This window comes from Melanotaenia boesemani, chromosome 14 (assembly GCF_017639745.1).
Source record: "Melanotaenia boesemani isolate fMelBoe1 chromosome 14, fMelBoe1.pri, whole genome shotgun sequence".
In the NCBI taxonomy this organism is placed as follows: Eukaryota; Metazoa; Chordata; class Actinopteri; order Atheriniformes; family Melanotaeniidae; genus Melanotaenia; species Melanotaenia boesemani.
In genome coordinates this window covers 24,153,430-24,172,926 of record NC_055695.1, presented here as the reverse complement: position 1 = coordinate 24,172,926, position 19,497 = coordinate 24,153,430, and the positions used below count along the sequence as shown (strand labels likewise).

At 40.3% G+C, this 19,497-nt stretch overlaps 1 protein-coding gene across 1 annotated transcript in view; it reads left to right on the top strand.

The window, feature by feature from the left end:
• Positions 1-11,558: 11,558 nt before the first annotated feature.
• The window catches only part of cbarpb (CACN subunit beta associated regulatory protein b), a 40,927-nt gene continuing 32,988 nt past the window's right edge, over positions 11,559-19,497 (top strand). Inside the window, exon 1 of the mRNA XM_042006329.1 lies at positions 11,559-11,569. The gene's annotated coding sequence lies outside the window, so the exon portion shown is untranslated. The remainder of the gene's footprint in view (positions 11,570-19,497) is intronic.

Below are 19,497 nucleotides of genomic sequence, written 5' to 3'. Positions count from 1 at the left end.
CATTTATAGAAATAATTGCAAATTATAAGACTTTATATGTGAAGTTGTAGCTGGCTGTAAGCCAAGGCATTAAAACTGAAAAGTTCCTATTTCTCTTCTTGTAGTGTCTCAGAGTGCTAGAGTAATGTTCTTTCCAACAATGATGTTGATATAAGGTAGAACAACTTAAATACAATTTGCTTTTTGCTATTTTAATCTACATGTAGTCCACAACATTGATAATAAGGTTTACCTCAAGGACGGAAGAGGCCATTGTGCAATTTCTGACAGAGAAAAATAATCTGACACTGCCTTCAGAAAATGTTAACGTACACCAGCCAAGAACTGTCCTTTCTTCCGGCCTCAGGCTCAGGACCAGCACAGACTGTCTGTCTGATAACAGAGACACACTCCTCTCCACTGTGCAGGGGACGCTGTGTCCCACCAGCATATTATCACACCGCCTGAGAACTGAATCATTCTTGTGTGTTTTATGTATGTGTGCATGTGTGTGAGACAGAGATAGAGAAGGTAGTGTGTGTCCAAAAGAAACACTGGCATTATCTCACACAGGCTGCAAGAGCAGACAAAGGTGTCTGTCTTTCCTAAGCCCCAATGGCTCCTTCTTTTTCTTGTTATCAGTCTCCATATCTTTCTGCCTCTCTGGTAGATGCTGACTCAGTGGAAGAAAGCAAAAGAGTTGGATAAACTCCCACTTGAAACATAACCCTTACTTAAAGTCAAACGGTGCACCCTGTGGCTTGTTTTGATGCTTGTCATGCTGGCAGGAGAGCATGACAGGAGCCGTGTGTATACGATTTTAGTTTGGAGAAGGAGCTAATTGGCATCAGAGTTTGCAATTCTAGCCGCATGAGAGTCAAGTTCTTCTTTCAGGCACAACATGGCTGCGCTCGTCAGCAGGTCTGGCTGTCAACACAGCTCAGGTCATACAGAACACTCTGACCTGCCCAGATTAGACCCTGCAGACTCTCTGGCATGTTATTTGACAATATTATACAGCTCTCACATGTAGTCTTTATCTTGACTTTGTCTTATAAATTGGCGGTTTCTCAGCTTTTTGAGGAGATACCTCCTTTCACTGTGTCATTTGTTTTAATCTAAATTAGCTGGTGCAGTATGCTCCCTCATTCTGTCTGTGCTAATGTGATGAATTGCAGTATGATTAAGTAAAAACAGAAATGGCATTAATGCACAAATTTGTCATCATGCAGCCTTAAAGCCAAATGTGTTTGACTATGTGCTGCATGTTGCAGCAGGATGCACATGGGTAAGTCTGTGATGAAGGATGTCAGAGCAACCCCCACATGCAACCATCTACATGATAATACATCACACATACTTCTGGGAAGAGTTTATTGACAGAGGAGGAAGGGCGTGTGGGCGGGTCGTAAACATTTCACATTGAACATCGGATCTGCTCGGACAGAGCAGCCTGTGTGTGATTGTGCGTGTACTCGTCTGCGAGTTTGTGGATGCGAGTGTTGTTGTGTGAGAGACTGAGTGTGTGGGACATGTGTGGGCGTGTGTGTGAGTGTGGGTGAGCAGCATTCCTATCCATCAAAGTCACCCGTGGGCCGCCCTGAGCCTCAGGAGAAAAATGAACCGTACCCAGCAAGCCCAGCCTGCTGTTGCTGTTCCCCTGCCACCATTTCCTACTGATTCACCCTGAGCGGCTGTGAGTAGGACAGACACGCCTAAGTCACAGCACTGCCACATGAATCTGACACATGCAGTAAAGATGCTCACGTACCTTGCTTGCTGATAGTAAAAAATGGGTAAGTTAGTCAAGCAAAAACATGTCTACTGTGTTAGTTTTTTGAGTTTATTTTAATTCGATACATAACTATAACTATCTATGGAGAAAAACGCCAGAGTATATATCTTAGTTTTAGTTACCAGATTTTAACTCAAAGAAATAATAACCGTAAAATGATCCTATTAATCTTGCAATATTTCTTTATATTGTCACATTCTATCTTTAAGATAGGCTCTGGTTCAATCTGAAAAGCAACTTTTGGATGATGAAGTTCCTGAATTGTGTGGACGTTGAGTCATGTGATTAGTTCAGGGTTATTCAAATTCAGTAACAGAAAGCCACATTCCTGCAGGTTTTTGATGTTTCCCTGCTCCGACACACCTCAGTCAAATTAAAAGGATCCATCATTCATTTGAATCAGATGTGTTGAAACATGGAAACATTAAAAAACCTGCAAGACTACACCTGGACTAGTTTAATAAGGCCGATGAGTGATTTAAGATGACTTGTAAATAACTTGCTGACAAATGAGAAACATGCCGGTTTACTTTAAGATTCCTAGGTTACAATAAATAGCAATAGCTGATGCAATGGAAGGGAAGGTGTATAAGTGGCCACAATACACTGCAAAATGCAATGTAAATTCAAAAGAGTCATTCTGAACTGATGGATCTTAAAATAGAGAAAGCTTTTGTCTTAATGCATTTGTTAGTCGAACCTCTTAACCCTTGCCCTTTTTCTTATTTCCCAGTTTGCTCATCCTCGCCTGCTTTTCTTGCATTGTTGTCCATCTCACTTGAGATGCAAGCGGAGGAGGCAAGGAAAAGACACAAGAGTCGAAATAACAACCATTTACCAAATTAAGACTTTCTTGCTTTGGGGCCTTGGTTTTAAGTCATTAAATCTGACGGGTTGTACAGTTGCATCATCCTCCCAGTGTTCTGTTACAGCCCACTGCTGAATTCTATAATCTCTGTACAATGAGAAAATGAGAATTAAGAGGGTTCATGACAACCAGCCCAGTCTCACAGCAAACCATGAAACTAGTCAGTAACTTCAATTTCAATTCTAAAGCTCACGGACATGTTTTCGCTTTTATGCTACACAAAAGAACACAGTGTTGCTGCATTTTGTGAATTAAACAATGGAGGAAGTCTGCATGTAAAGAGGATGGAGCTACAAATATGACTGTGACTCTAAATGGAAGAGTTTGAGACCCATTCTGACCACAGATGTTTTACAATAGCTTCACTTTTAGATCAGTAAGATCAGCAAAAGTTAATACAGCAACTATAATGTCAATATGAAATCTTGTTACTTTTACACAGTAAGTCACAATTTAGTTTTCAATATCAAGTAAAAAATAAAAAATGTATTGTATTGTAATTGTAATTATTAGTTTTCTGTACAAGGCCATGAATTCAAAACAAAAACTCCTGCAGAGCTGATAAAGACAGGTGACAAACCATCCAGTCAGGGCAGATTTGACTAATTTGAAAGGTGGGAAGACTCAGTAACTTCTGTTTTTACAGGAAACACATGAATATGAGGAAGCAAATTGCAGCCCAAAGGTTATATTTCATGGGAACTGTTACATGCGTGAAGTCACAGACAACATGTGCCTATGTCAGCATGTGAAGGCAGAGTGATAAGGTAAAGTATACAGAGTAGTTTGTGGAGTTTCTTCACACATTTTGCTAGAGGGAGTTCTCAGGATTGCATAAGCCAAAGATGCCTGGTCATAATAGTAGCTAGTAGTAGCACATGTGTTGTGAGAAAGTGTCATATTTTTTAAACATAGCACAAAAGAACACAAGACGCTGAGTAGCGTAGCAAAAAAATAAAATTAAACAAGTGTCATGTGCTGAGGGGTGAGGAGTGGGAAGGGTTTCAGTGTGGACAGGACCTCTGATCTCACACCTGCAGAAGGAGCCCTGTTTGAAGAACCGCTCGTTTGCCCTCCCGGCTCACAGCACAGATGATCGATGACACATCTCAAGCTCTATGGCTTTGCACACTGACAATGTGCCAGAGTGAGTGTGGTAGGAAGAAAGGAAGAAAAAAAATTCTGCAAAACATTTGATAACAGTGGACAAGAAAAGAAAGTGTCACTTGAGACTACGATTTAGTCACAGTCCTTCTGAACATCCAAGCCAGGGACATTTCAACCAGACCCCCGTCTCCAGAACTGTGAGTCACGACATTCTTCTAAATTTCTTCTGGGGAAACTTAACTAAAACTTCTCAGGAGCTTCAACTAAAATTCAAAACCTAAATTTATGGATAACAAAATTATGCCATCATTATGAGCATCCCATAAAGTGTATGCTTTTTTCAGTTGCTGCTGGTTGAGCAAGAAATGTCTGAAGCCAATAACATCTGTAGACAGAACAGCAGCCAGAGGCATATTGGATGCTGTCCAAATATTTCGCAATCATTCTCATTGTCCTCCGTCTGTGCAGACGGCATATTCATCATATGGTATCATATGGAGTGTTTTAATGTGTGTGCATAGTGATGAGTAATATTATATTTGTTTGTGTTTTTATACAAAATTTTGAACATGTTAGTCACTCCAGCCTTAGTCAGCACATTCCCAACTGGAAGTTATAATGATGAGACATAGTTTGTAAGTGTGTAATCAAAATGCTATTTCTTTTTTCTTTGAGCGCTGTTCCACATGATTCTAGTTATACCTGACTTCAGGGTTTATTCACTGACTTGGAGTAAGTTAAAGCCGCCTTCTGGTAAAAATCAAGGTTTCACTTTGTTAAAACGCCCATATGTTTTTTTTTTTACGCACTATCAAACATACTGCAAGCAAAACTAGTCATGAGCACTACAGCTGCGGTATCTGCTTTGATTTTGAATCTGCACGACGCCACCTACAGTATCAGATAGGTGAAGTCAGACATCCTGTATGTTCCAAGAACATTGAAGTAACCAGTCCAGACTATTTGCTGGGTGGGGCTGTACAGTTAATTTGCATGCACTTCAAGAATTGGATGAAATATGAATCTAGCGAGGTACAGGAGAAGTTAGCACAAGCTGGATGATGTGTGTTTTGTTCTTGTTGCTAAGCTTGCAGACCTGACATGTTCTGTTAATGAATATGATGACATGAAATCAGTTTCTGCAAGCCTTCAATTAATTCGGAGACATTGCAGTGTCTCAACAAATATTTCAGATACATACAGGTCTCCAGTCTTTATGCCTCAGAAGGCTGCTCCACAAATTTGACCCATAAAGAGCCAGGCTTTGGCACTTAAGTAACTGTGAAGTGAACTACTTATCTGGGAGACATGGCATGTCCATGGTTAATAAGATAACTGTTTTCATGTTTTTTTTTTGTCAAGACTCTGGTCAGCAAGCTCTCTGTTGGCTGAGGTCATCTCAAGACATTGAATTATGAATCATCTTCAACTGCAAAAAGTAATTTTCAGTGTTTTCTTTTTGTCCCTCTTTCCCACTTTCATGTATATTTCTTGCACTGAAGCCAAGTCTCTGAGTTATAACTGTCTGTGTCTGTGGACCACTGAACCAAAAGAGGGCTGTATGGCTGCTGCGCTCATGCTGTAATGACCAAACAGTAATAAAACAATGATCTGGGCTGCCAATTCAGATTTACCGAGCTCAAGAATCATATAAAAGGCAGTACTTGCTTAGGCTTAATTCACTGTCAGCAAGACTCTGTCAAAGCTCCCTGGGTCTAGCTGACTGAAGCAAAGCAGTGTCTTGAAGAGACAGACTCAGCCCCAAAGGGGAAAGTCTCTTTCCCAGGCAGACAGTCATTGAGACTAGGGCAGCTCTCCGCAGACATGTTACTGAAAAGGAATAGAGTACAAGCAGGTGCTGCCTCTTATTCCAAAAGCTCCTGATTTGAATGCTCACTGAGTGAGTTGGCAACTGATTATGATTTATGTTTGTTCTTTATAATATGAGCATAGCAGGTGAGTTTTGCAGCCTGAGATGCAGGGGTTGTACTAGATTAACATATTTATAAATCACATTCACTGAGTGAGGAGTGAGATGGAGGAGCATATACATCAAAGATGTTTCAATATTCTCTAGCTTGTATATTCCAAAAGAAAAGTAAAACATACCATTTTCAAGAACACTTATGAGATTTTAGGGGATTGAGAACTGCTTGAGAGTGAATGTGTTATTAAATCAATGTATAATTAAATTATTTTTCATTTCTTTGTCTTTGTGAATATGAAGACACATGAAAGACATAGTTTGGCATGAGTAATAGAAAGGATGGACTTTGGAGGTAACTGAACCAAAGAGCTTTTGGTTTTGTAAGCAAAAAAGAATGTATTTCCCAAACATTAAATTAGTCGTTAAAGCAATATTTACTATCAAAACTATTTCATTGTAGTAATAAAACACTGTACCGAGCCTCCACATGCATCCTTTGTTAGTACAATGTGCTGTTATGGCTTAGCCTATCACGTTTGTAACAGGATACTTCACACTGCATTCCATATTCTGTGCATGAGTAGCAAAACATTTGCCTTGTTCACAGTCTCTCTTGAGTCGTGATGATGAGCTCACAGGACGCTAGCTGTGCCGTGCTGCACTCCCAAAGCCCTTCGATCTGGGGCTGTGAACCGCTTACTGCACAGCCTATTCCAAGTGGTGTAACTACAACACCCCCACAAAGTAGACCTGATAATTGCTGTCTTTTACAGAGTTGGTCTGCTCATACTAAAAGGCCCACAATAGGACAGCCTGGAACCGGGATGAATGTGCTAAATAAGCTAATGAAATCCACCCACAGGACACAAGCCGGCCACGATAAGAACCTTTATAGCTGTGAAACTCAACCAAGCTGGGAGGGTGTTAGCTCTATGTGTTTGTTTATTTGTCTGTTTGACAGCCCACGGCTTTGCGCTAGAGGGACTGGTGGTCCGACAAAGGTTAGGTGTCAGCGTGGAGAGTAGAAAATAGAACAGAGCAGAACAAAGCAGAGAGATAGATTGGAGAAAACAGGAGTGAAAGAGAGAGGAGGAGAGATAGACTCGGGGCAGGAAGTGTGGGTGGCTGGGTAGGTGGTTTTGGCAACACAGAATGGACTTCTTGCGAATTTCTTCTGGTAAAAACAAAGATATGACTTTTGCAATGGCTTTACCCATTCACTAAGAAGTACCAGTTGTAAAATATTTGCTCTTCGAGGTCAGTGTGAGTGGAAGAGACACCAAATCAGCTTACTAGCAACATATTATGATGTGCATCAGTACTTCCAACACTTTTGCACTGAAAGACAACAGATAGGCTTGGAGATAATGTCAGTAAATATGTGTGTATGTGTGTGTACAGTACAGACTGGTGATGAATACCAGATGCAGGCATTTCCTTTGTTAGTGCAAGCAAGTTCAGAACTTGCCAAATCGCCCTGCTCTCCACCCACACAGTTGAAAACTTCCACACACTCCCACACATACGCTAGAATCCCAGCCCACTAATCCTCCTCCATCCCATGCTCAGTGGTAGCCAAAGCTGCAGGCTAATTCAATCTTGGATGATGCTCTACTGTTCTATATCTCTTCTATTGTCTTTCTGTTCCCCACCCTTGGTCCTTGCACTCATACGCTTTCTAATTAGTTTTCTCTCTTCTGACACTTTTACCCCTACTTTTTTTTTTCTTGCGCAAAGGACTTTTGACTCTTTCTGTTTTGCTTCATTTACTTTTTACTGCTGTTTTTTTTTTTAATGTGCCTACCCGTTACAGCAACTCTTTGCTCTGCAGCTGACAGAGTAATCTAATTACAGATAGTGAAGGTCATTACAGGTCGCATGATCAGGCATGCAGGTCATGCAGAGTTGATCTCATCTGTGACGTCTGCCCAGAAGAGTGCGCAGCAGCCTCCTCCCTTTCACACTCTTAATATAGCCCTCCGTCCCAACTTGCGACATCATCCACCCCTGCTTCCATCCAACTATACAGCCCCCCTTCTCCTGTCGCTTATCTTTCTCTCTCTTGCCCTCCCTCTCTACTCCAGGGCCTCCCCTTTCCATTTCCACCCCTTTACCCCTTTCCAAGCTTTGCCAATACCCCCCACCATACTCATGTTCTTTCTTCCCTTTGCCATTTCTTGTTGTGTATGTGTGTGTGTGTGTGTGTGTATGTGCGTGTGTGCGTGCGTGCGTGTGCATGCATTTCATGATAACAGCAGCAGTTCCATAAAAGAGAGTCCACTGTACTTTGTGTTTATTGCTTTCCTGCAGACATCTGTCTGCAACAACTGGCTAAGGATTGGAAACATGTTTCATAATAGCTTAAATCAGGGAAACCTCCATTTAATGTTTTTTTTTTCTTAAAAAAAAACAAACAAACAAAAAAAAAACAAAGACAATATTGTGTAAATGAACAGATCCATTTGCTGCCAGCCTCTTTTCTGGTAAATTTTAATGAAATGCCACTGTCATTTAGGGGAGGGGGTAGTGGATACTGAACAGAGAATGCTGCCAATGACCTATAGTTAAATATTTACTTTGTCTGGGTGGATGACTGAGAAGCAAAAGTGAGTCACCCTATGATCCATTTCTTATCTATATAACTAATTAAAGACAAGTTTAAATTCACCCCCCCATAGAGAACTAAGGTAGCTGTGACGTAACAGTTTCGCTGCCCACACACTAGCCATAATATTCCCTTTCTCAAACTTATCATCAAGCTTTTGATTACCATAAATTTGGCAGTTACAAAAACAATGAAACTTATAGAAACTCTAAACAGCTGACAGTGAAAGGACAAAGGAACAGTGGTATAATTTAACACAGTTTTCAATAACCACATGTTTACTACTTTAGAAAAGATTACGCTTCAGTTTTTTAAAGCTTTGAACGTATCTCACATAACTTCACTATATATATATATAGATAGATAGATAGATAGATAGATAGATAGATAGATAGATAGATAGATAGATAGATAGATAGATAGATAGAGATTGGTGTTTTCCTGTCTCTTTCAAAATTGGGAATTTCAAACATAGGGTTATACTGTATTACTCACTTTTGAAACCAGCCTCATGTGGCCATTTGTGGAGTTGCAGCCATTGTCATTTTCACATAAGTAGGCCATTTACACTGGCAGGGCTCCTTGCTATTTCCTGAACCCAAATTTGAACCAGCTAGTTCTTTTAGGGGTCTGAAACACTTTGGTTCCAGTTAAACTGGCGTGAACGTGGGTTGGTTTGACAGAAACTAATCAAGTTTTGAGTCTCCAGAATGGAGTTAGAGTCATTCTGAAAGCACCAACTGCCCCCCTTGACTCGGCCACTGCTCTAATATTTGTTTTATATCTGTACACGTTACACAGCAAGTGGGCTTGCAATGATGGTAATATTAACTCTTGCTATAATTCTTAAATTCATCACCTAAAGTCTAAACTAAACAAACCTCTTCAAGTCAATTGCTCCACCATACTTCAGCCTTTTCTAAGTTTAGTCAGGCCTATTTTTTTTTTCTCATAAATGTTACTTGATATAGCCAGACAGCCAAAAATGAGTTCCCAGTAAATTAGTCAGTTGGGTCTATTTCTGCTGTACCAGATGACATGTCTGGTGTTGACTGCTTGTTAAGGATGTGTTATTGAGCCTCCACTAGTGTTTGTCACACAATAGCAAGAACAAGGATGGGAATTTTATATAATCAGACACATTACATGGTGGGTTGGCTGTGATGTGCCAAGTTGAGAGGCAGTTTAAAGGGTAATTTGAGACTGCAAATGGGGGCGGAGGCAGAAACTGACTGGTACACATTGTGAAACCATAAACCAAATCGCTACTCAAGCAATGTCATTGGTAGGTCATTCAAGCCCCTGGTCTTTGTGATTGTTAAATATCTGCCACACAATGCAGTTTACTGTATGTAGATCCATGTGCAATGTTTCCACTTTAGATGCTCAATATGCTGTTCATCGCTAGACATAATAAATCAAAACTAATACGACAAAGGCAGTCAGTGAATCAGCGCTCTTTATGATCTGTTGTTTGTCGAGATCATGACTTTGACCTCTGACTGTTCCCATTTCCCCATTTGTTATGACTTTTTGCCACTGAGCAAATTAAGCACATTTATTATCTCACTTTAGTCCCTGACTTTCTGACATAAACTGCCTGACATCTTTATTGTAAATCTTCACTATATAAACAACCAACATGAATCTTGACCTCTGAATTGCCGGGAGAATATTAATCATTAGCTCCATTGTTAGCCAAAGATTTCTTTCAGCGTAACGTGTGGTTGGATTTCATGCAAGTTAAGTGCTGTTTAGTGGTGTCTGTGTGTCCAAGTAACATGCTGTTATTAAGTGTCCCATGAAATGTATTTTTTTAAAGATGGTATAACTAATTGGGAAAGTGAGAGTTGAGCTTTCAACACAAAGCAAACATGGGCTATAAAGGTGGTTCCTTTTTCTTCTTTTAAATCCATATTTTCATTTCCCTCAAGCAAATATGTTAAAGTTTTTAAGGCTGCATGCTGATACAGCATTTTGTCCAGAAACAGTTGCCTTACGTAGAAGTGACTCTACACTGGAATCCATCTATCTGACCTTGTCAAAGCAAAATACTTTGGCTTTCTATTTGGAGTCATGGAACAACTTTATGTCCCAAGCTTTCACGAGGGGAATATGCATTCAGAGCATGTCTCACTTTGGCTGAACTAATTTGTAACATGCTCCTGCAGTAACGTGACTTTATGTTCCAAAACAGTAGCCAAAGGCAAGACTACTGTGTACATGTTGGAGTTAAAGTGGAGGGAAAATCAGTTGAATTTCTGTAGTGTAAATTACTCTTCACATAACAATATGATATTGGCCATTTGATTCTCAGTTAGTGACATCACTTTTGCTGTTTCAAATGTTGAGAAATTGAAAAATTCAAAGTGGAGGGGGCACTACTGGGGGTTCAAGGGGAGAGATAGTGGAGGAAGGATCTTTATTTGACTGAGAAAGTAGCAATCAGTGTCATAAATATGTCAAAGTTGAGAATATCTGAAGAATAAATGTAACAAATCTACAAAAGAAAACATGGTTGAAAGGTTGGATCATAAGGCATTCATCAGTTTTCTTAAGAAGAACAACATAGACAGTAAATGTTATCTTAAACCCACTGTTTGTACTATTTATTACTCATTTACCATTACAGCTCTAAGGTTGGACTCAGAAATGGTTGTGGACCACCAGCACTGGAATCCAGGCCATAGGCAAGGGAGTTATTTCTGCCTGCTCTGGGTGTCCTGGGTGGAAACAAGCTTATTGGCATATTTTCCTACAGTGCCTCAGCGAAGAAGCTTGTGACTATGAAGCCATGATGAGCTGTCAGTCACTTTGGATGCAGGAATTAACGTCAGCCAGCACATAAGGACTAACTGGACCGGTGAAGGTTAAAAGGTGGAGCACATTTACAGTGTTCATGTTGCAAAGCATGTCACATGTTACTCGATTTCAGTGGATTGTTTTTTTCACTCTGCTTTTTCTGCAATACTTATTTCTTTTTACACGATTTGTGCAAGACAGCATCCTTCTTAACGTAATGGAACAAGCTGATTAGACAGTGTCATTAGAGTCTTTACCGGAATGAAGTCAGCTAATTTTTAGATTAAGTGGCGTCATCTTGTATACACTTTTTTCCCCCTCTTCATATTGGCTTTCAGGAAATGCCCCATCATATGTGAGATTTAAAAAAAATTTGTGTCATCTAGAAAATTTCAAAGAAGCACAGGTGGCGGAACAGATACAATGATACAAAGACCTCAGTGCAAGTCAAGAGGAAGGAAGGCAACTCAGAGGTGCTCTTCTGATGTTATTTGCACTCTGCCTCAATTCCTCTTTTTGGCATGTTGCAACTGAGCACATGTATACTTCACACACAGGCACATAAGAAGGCCCTCACCTGTGCTAACCATGTACTTAAAAGGGTGACAAATAACCGGCTGCATTTTCACAATGAGCGTGTGTCTCTGTGTGCGTGTGTGTTCATCTGCTTTTGTGCATGAATGCACCATCACGTGCCCAGGCACATTCAGTATGTGTTTTGGAAAAAGGAGGGAGATCAGCTTCACCTGGCTAAAGACAGGCTGCGGGAAAACTTGTATAAAACAGCCCCAGGTGCACATAGTGCTTGGTGGAAATATCACATGGGTGACTTGAGCAGAGGAGAAGGGAAAAAGTGTTCGCTTACAGACAGGAAAACTGCAGTCACCCTGCAGCAGGACATTGGAGCAATCCGGTATCACTTCCACTTAGGGGTCAGCATTTGGTCCCTTGTATGGGAAGAGTCAAGAGTTCATGCCAAGCTCAGTGGCATTCAGCTAGTACTACTGTTAGCTTTGGTTCAGAGCCACCAGCTCATTTCCTCCCTCCGGCCTTGTACATGAACCGTGGGTTGTGTCATGACTCTTACAATAACTGACACACGTGGCAAGTGTACCACCTATGTCATTCACTGTGTGACAACTAGGCTGCCAGATCACGTATGGCAGTGTTTCCAAATCTTTCTTAATCCTACATCCATTTTCACTGACAGTGCAAACCATGTTTTTAGCTCTTTCACAGTATTCCTACTGCGTATTCATTGGTCTTAGTCAGCTATTTTAACTGCATATTTCAACTCCCTAGTTATATAATATAAAGAGAATTAGCATTGATTACTGTAACTTCCTTCTTCTCCACAATCTTTCAAACCACAAACAACAACAAACCTCTTATTTGTCTTTTGTACATCAAGACTACATATGCATCATGTGCTTTTTTTGTAATTTTAGGCTGAGTCATGAGAAATGTATAGCTAGAATGGGCCTCCTTGTTGGCCTCATGACTAAACATAGATTTGTGAATACTGTCAGCAAGGCCATGGAAGGCCAAACTGCTCTTATCTCATTTCCTTGAACACAGCCAGTGTCCATGTGTGCTTGGCTGGACTTTTTACAGTCGTTGAGAGATTTCCCTGTTCAGTCTACACCATCTTTGCCTCTAGAGCCTTGTTTGCGTCCTCACTCTAGTACTCACGCCTACTTAATATGCACTGTACATTCTGTACACACAGAGCGGGTCTCACCGTACTGATCCACTCCCCTGTAGCACCTCCAGCTGGAATGTCAAGCAACCACAATGCTAACTGTCAACGAGCTCCAGGGTAAGAACGATATTTTACACTTTAGTCTCGGCCAAAGTTAACCTTGTATTCTCCCATCAGTCACACATGCTCTGCTCGGAGCGAACACATGTAAATGACCGTGTCAGATGGTCTTAACTTTGTGAAGTTTTCACTCATACAGTTTCTTGGTATAAAGTCAAGAAAATGTCTTATTTACTTTTTTTTCCTTTTTGGCTATCCATCAACTGCTTTCCACCCTTTTGTTGTTATTGCAGGTGCATCCAAATACATGTAGCACCACAGGCACCACTCGGAAATACTTCCAGTTGGGGGAACACATATCATGCAGAGAATCTCCTGCTGCCAAGCAAATGTGTAAATGGTGACTGCGCTCGTGGGTGAAACCGGTATGCTTACATGCACAAATGCTTTTTGTTTTTATTAAATCTTTCCCCAAGGGAACTTATAATTCCTTTTGCTTTGCCTTTTTTTTTTCAAACGCTATTGTGTACTTTCTTTAACATCTATGCATACTGCAGTAAAAATGTGCATGAAACCACTTATATTTGCTAATTAGAGCCTTCAATTGACAAAAAGAAAGAGTGGATGCTTTTCTTCAGTAATGAGTAATTCAGTTAAGATCATCAAAGGGTTGCTAAACTAGAAATAGGCTGTGGAACAACTCCAAGCTCAGTTTAAAAAAAAATCTGCAGCATGTTTTTTTTCTTCTTCTTTTTTTTTGCTTCCCATATAAATGCGCCCCACCTGGGCTGCTTCAAGGAATTAGGATAGCGGCTCTTCTTTCAGTCTTTTAAGTTTTGTTAAGCAGCTTCATGTAGAACTGAAAAGATTTTTTTGTGTGTGTGTTGACAGCCCCTGTGGTAGAACAGCAACCATGCCATCCATGCTTGCACGTATTTGAGCCGGCAACTAATTTTCTGAGTTGAATATGCATAGACACTCACATAAGGACGGAAAAGCACTCTTCCCCACTCCCACAGAAGCACTCAGTGCAATGATTACCTGCCTTGCCACTCAGGGGGCCATTTGCTGTTACCACAAAGCTGATAATCTCACCCCTACAGCAGGCTGTTTGCGGCTTTGTGATTTTTCTCCCAAATGCCCACACTGCTATTTGTAGAAATGTTACCTAGCTGGCACAGGCTAAAATATGTTTGTGTTTGTGTGGATGTTTGCGTCTGGATGAGTGTTTGCGGTAGTGCCTGGCACTATGTTTGTGTGTGTTTGGCAGGTGGGTGAGTGGGTGTTAATGTGAAATGGAGGGCTGTAAGAATGGATGGATAGATGACACAAACAGGGCAGTGGTGGGTGGCTGGTGTCAGGGCCCTACTCCCACTACCAGGCTGAATGCAGTATCTGACAGCTGACTGAGAGTCTGCAGGCCTCCTCTTTACACAGCCCCACCAAAAGGTCAACACTTCAATCAGCTCCACTCCCTGGATGCCTCTTTTTCTCTCTTACCACTGCAAAACCTCAATTCGCCCCCTTGATATGCACTTAGCCATTCTTGACCGTATCTCACAGGTGGAAATTTGCCGTTTTAACACAAGAGAAAGCAGCCTCAGAATGTGTTTATATAGCTGAACCATGTGACACCCACAGTATATTAAAGTTCCGAGGCAGATGATTATGCACGCTGGATCATATGTGTAATTTTGGTGCACTTTGGTGTGTGGAAAATTGCCACCCTCAAAGTCATAGCTGGCTCATCAGTCGGAGCGTTTAAATTTTCCAGACCTTTAATTTTCTCTTAGTTCCTTTTCAGGTCTCTTATTTGCCTCCACACATTATGCACTCTTAATTTCCTGGAGCATGCCACCTGCCACTGAAAAGTCTCCTTCTTGCAGAAGATCAAAACTATGGTTCAGATATTATTTATGCTGCCAAGACTGCAATGATGGCTATGGAGCACAGACTAGAAATGGGACAAACAAGTTAGACAAATGCTTAATCTTGCCATTTGTCATTTGTTTTTCCTGATTTATTTACTTTACTTCAGTTCCAAAGTGTGGTCCTGTATCTTAAATCCAAAACATGTGGGCTTTGAAACCTTTTCTGCAAGTTGAAGCATGTCTGTTTAATATGTCACTTCCCCATTTTATGCACTGTTCCCTTATTATTCACACGCTCCAATGTTTTATTTGTCATAATCATGACTGATAAATTAACAGGTCTTTCAGTTCTGTCAGCTGCATGAATTATCATTAACACTAAGAGTTGAAATGTCAATGGGGTGCAGATGAAGTGTGTCCAATGATTTCAGGAGGTTAATAAAAGTACTGATACAAAACGGATAAAGAGGGTGTTGGTTTGAGTATCCACTGAGAGTCTCATCTGCATTTCAAGGCTGATGAGGTTAAAGTCACTCCATATCCCCATCCATACAGCTGGTGACTAAGCCTGTATGAAAATGCCCTGAAGGCATGCAGGAAAATATCACGCTGTCTCACAGCCAGTGTGTCATGTCAGTCATCTGCCAGCACATAAAGAAAATCTCATGGATCCACTCCTTCTATTGCATTCATGACTCATTTCTTTTGCCCACTTTACCACTGCAGTGACACATGTTTGGGTACAAGTTCACTTATCAATTACTGTACTGGTGAGCTATCATAAAATGAGTAAAATAAAAAAACTAATTAAGAAGATTCACATTATAATCTAGTGAAATTATCCGTCCCTGCTGTGAGATAATTACACTCGTTAAGATTCCCTGAAATAAGAAAAACATATCCAGACTTTAGGCAAGTGACAAATATCTTTGCGAACAAGTTGTGAAACATTCAAGTCTCTTATTGGAAAAACTCCTCAAAACCAGCCTGTCAATTGTTATTGTCTATACAAAAATCATATACGGACTAGTTTTGAGGGTTTTTCTCACTATCTCACAATCTACTTAAATGTTTTACAACTTGTTTTAAGATATTTCTCACTTGTCTAAAGTCTAGATATTTTTTTCCTTATTTCAGGAAATCTGTGTGTAAGTTATTGCTGGGAGGTCTTTAAACAAGTTTTGACAGGTAAAATTGGGTGTGATAGATATAATGTGTTCTCAAACAGCGTTTCAGTGAGATAATTAAATAAAATAAGCAGTTTTAAGATTCACTTACTAAGTAAGACATAAAAGACAAATACTGTCAAAACAAGATTAATAATCTTACACATTCTGCTCTTGCCAACTAAATTACTTTTGAAACAAGATCACAAAGACTTTTTAGCTGAATATAAGTTTATGTCATGGTTAGACAGACGGCTTTTGCAATATAGGGAGTAAACTTACATTACCGTTTTTATCTTATTCTCTGTTTGATTTCTTGGTGGAAAAAATGTCAGTTAAAGTACTGTCAGGCACTGGTTTGTAAAAAAAAAAAAAAAAAAACATCAAAAATTCAACTTCAGATATTAAGAGAATTAAAAAACTGTAAAACCTATAACATTTTTATACTATGCACCTTAAACTGGAGTAGTTGGGGAATTCTGAACATAAGTATATATTGATGATGTGTTTTTTTCAATATCTTTTGGGCTGCAAAGGACTAAAACCAGATGCAGAAATTGTTGTTTTTCTTTGAGATTGGTAGTAAAAGGCTGTATTTTCAGAGCGGAAAGTGAGATGGCAACTCTGTTTAGTACATGACTTACCAAAGAAGCGTCTTTTTTGTGCCAACAAGGCAGAACTTGTACGTGAAAAGCACTACAGTGTTAACATGGTTGCTACAATGCTTGTGCCAAAAAACCAAGCAAATAGTAGGCGTATAATATAAAGTGCACACATGGAGAGCTAGCGCTCTAATTGTGACCCATATTGCAGTTCAACCGTTTTTTAAAGTTAAGTAGCAACTTTTAGCTCAATGCTGGTAGCTAGTAGCTCTCACTGACTTGCAACATACAAATGCAACCCAGTACTTCTTGTGGCAGTTTACTTAAATCACACTCCACTTTATAATCACATCACAAGATCATCACGGGATCCCTGCTGGACCCCCTGCAATTCGCCATATCAGGCAAATAGGTCAGTAAAGTATGCAGTTAACATGGGTCTGCAGGGTCTACATTACATCTTCCAACATCTCAACTCCCTGGGGACTTATGCAAGGATCCTGTTTGTAGACTTCAGCTCGGCGTTCAATACCATTATCCCTAAGTCTTCTTCACCAAACACTCCTGTCTCACAGTCCAAGCCTCCACATGTCAGTGGATCAATTACCTGACCAACAGGAGACAGCAGGTAAGGATGGGGGAATTCACATCCAACACCCAGACAATAAGTGTTGGAGGCCCCTGGTGGGATGTTCTCTCCCCACTGCTCTCCACTATCTACACCAACAACTGAACTTCATCCATCCAATAAATAAAGTTTACGGATGACACAATGGTCATTGGCCTCATCAAGGATGGCGATGAGCCTGCAGTCTATTCTCTGCATCTCTGTGATTGCCTGGTTTGGCTCAGCCACTAAGCAAGACAGGAACAGGCTGGAGAAGAGTCAGCACTGCAGAGAGGATCATAGGTGCAAAGCTGCCTTCACTACAGGACTTGTACCTCTCCAGAGTGAGGAAACGGGCAGAAAACATCACGGCAGACCCATCACACCCCGGTCACCATTTGTTCACACATTTCCCACCTGGAAGGCAGTAGAGATCACTCTGTACTCTGATGCTCTGTTTTCTGCCAAAACATCTGCCAAAGTTCAGCAGTGCCGCTTTAATGTCGGCTTAACGTGTAGATGTTTTCAACTTTAAAATTTCAGCTGGTATTACTGTAAGTTGAACTTTCTTTTTAAGGAGTTTAAAGGGAGTATGAGGAATATGAGAGGATTAAACAGTGACAAATTCATACAATGTTTGGTATTTGAATTATTATAAATAGTTAAAATTAGCTCCTCGGTGCTCCCATGGTGAGTAACTGACTTCCTCCCTGACTGAGAGTGCTCTGACCACAGTCTAAAATAAATTACATTCCTTTAGCTTTAAAATGAATTTATTTGTAGTCTTGCTGAAATCTCAATCTGCTTTGCCATTGTTTCAGCACTGGCATCATCTTAAACAAAGTGATTCATATGGGCTGGTCTCTTTTATTCCTCATATTGTTGACTCAGTTTTAAGCTCCCCCAAAGCTGTGAAATTTTTTTCAAAAGTACCACTCAAAGATGACACCCTGGATTGTCATAGTGTGCATCATGTTATTCCCTCTTGGGTGTAGACAGAACAATCTTTTAATTACAGTACATGGCCATCCATGAGAGACAGACAATAACTTATTATCACAGACCTCGTCAGCCCTGAAACAACACCAAAAGGCTCTTCAGTGAGGGCTCTTACTGGATACTCATCTTTCTTTATCACACTGCAGTACTTAGACACTTAGCTAAACTTAGACAGGTCAGGCAGCTCGTTTATTTTATTACAATGTGGTCATTTAAGTGACTTTAACTCATATTTTTCCTCTTGATTAAAAATGTATTTAGTCACTTTGAATCTGACACAAATGAAAAGGAGCACTTCCTCATTTGCAAATCCACAAAGCACATGGTCACTGTCTGCTTTTTCTGAGACTGGGGTTAAAATCACAGAGAAGAGAAAATGCTGCACTTCACTTAAACATCTCCCATCGTAAGTCAGGATTAAAGAAGTCGTTTTGACATAACTGTTTCATTTGGTTGGTCTGAAGTGTTACTCACATGTCTTCGGGCTCTGCAGAAAACTGATGAGTGAGCAAGAGTGTGTATTTGTTTATTTGTATGTGCAGTTGGGACAAGTTTTCTGATGAAAGATTAGAAAAGACAACAGAGAGCACGATGTGAGAGGTGTTGCCTTTTTTTTCTTTTATTGTTCATGGATCCAAACTAATATGTGACACAGTTCAGCGTCTTTCTATTCAATTTTCCAGTATACAAAGAAAATGCTCAGTATGGTTTTGAAGTTAGAAACCAAGTGCTACTGTTTTAAAAAGATTTGCAGTGGTTTCACTGTGCATCAGCAATTTCTATGCAAACAGCGATACATTCAGCATAACATACTTGTAAAAGGCCCTTGGAAGCGCTGACATTAAAGATAGCTTCTGGCTCATGCTTTGACAGCCTCAAGTCGGCACGTGAATGAGGTCAGAGTCCCGTGTAAATCCAAGCTGAAGCCTGTGGTTATGAAACAAGATGAAGGCCCAGTTTTCCACGGAATGGGTAGTTTTTCCTGGCTTTGTCACAAAACTCTGAAGTCATCACTCATAACAAACAAACCCTACCAGCACATTTAAATTAAGCGGTGGAGGTTTCCGAGAAATTCTCCCCCACACATGGGCCTACTGTAGTAAAAGAGGCAAATATTTGGGCTGATGCACCATGTCATAAGTCAAAATTAGAAAAACCCTTTTATGGAGGTATCAAGGAGTGCTTGTGTGACAAATTTATTCAAAGTCCCTTCTGTGAAATTGTTTGCCAAGAAGAATAAATATGGGACAACTTAAAATACTCAGCTGGGAAATGTTACCATCTGCTGCCCTCTAGTGGCAGCAAATGTTGCCACATGTATTTTGTACATTAAAGGATAAGAGGATGAAGAAAATCCACTGAATTCTAGATTCACAGGAGTATGCATAAATACACTAGGTCACTTTT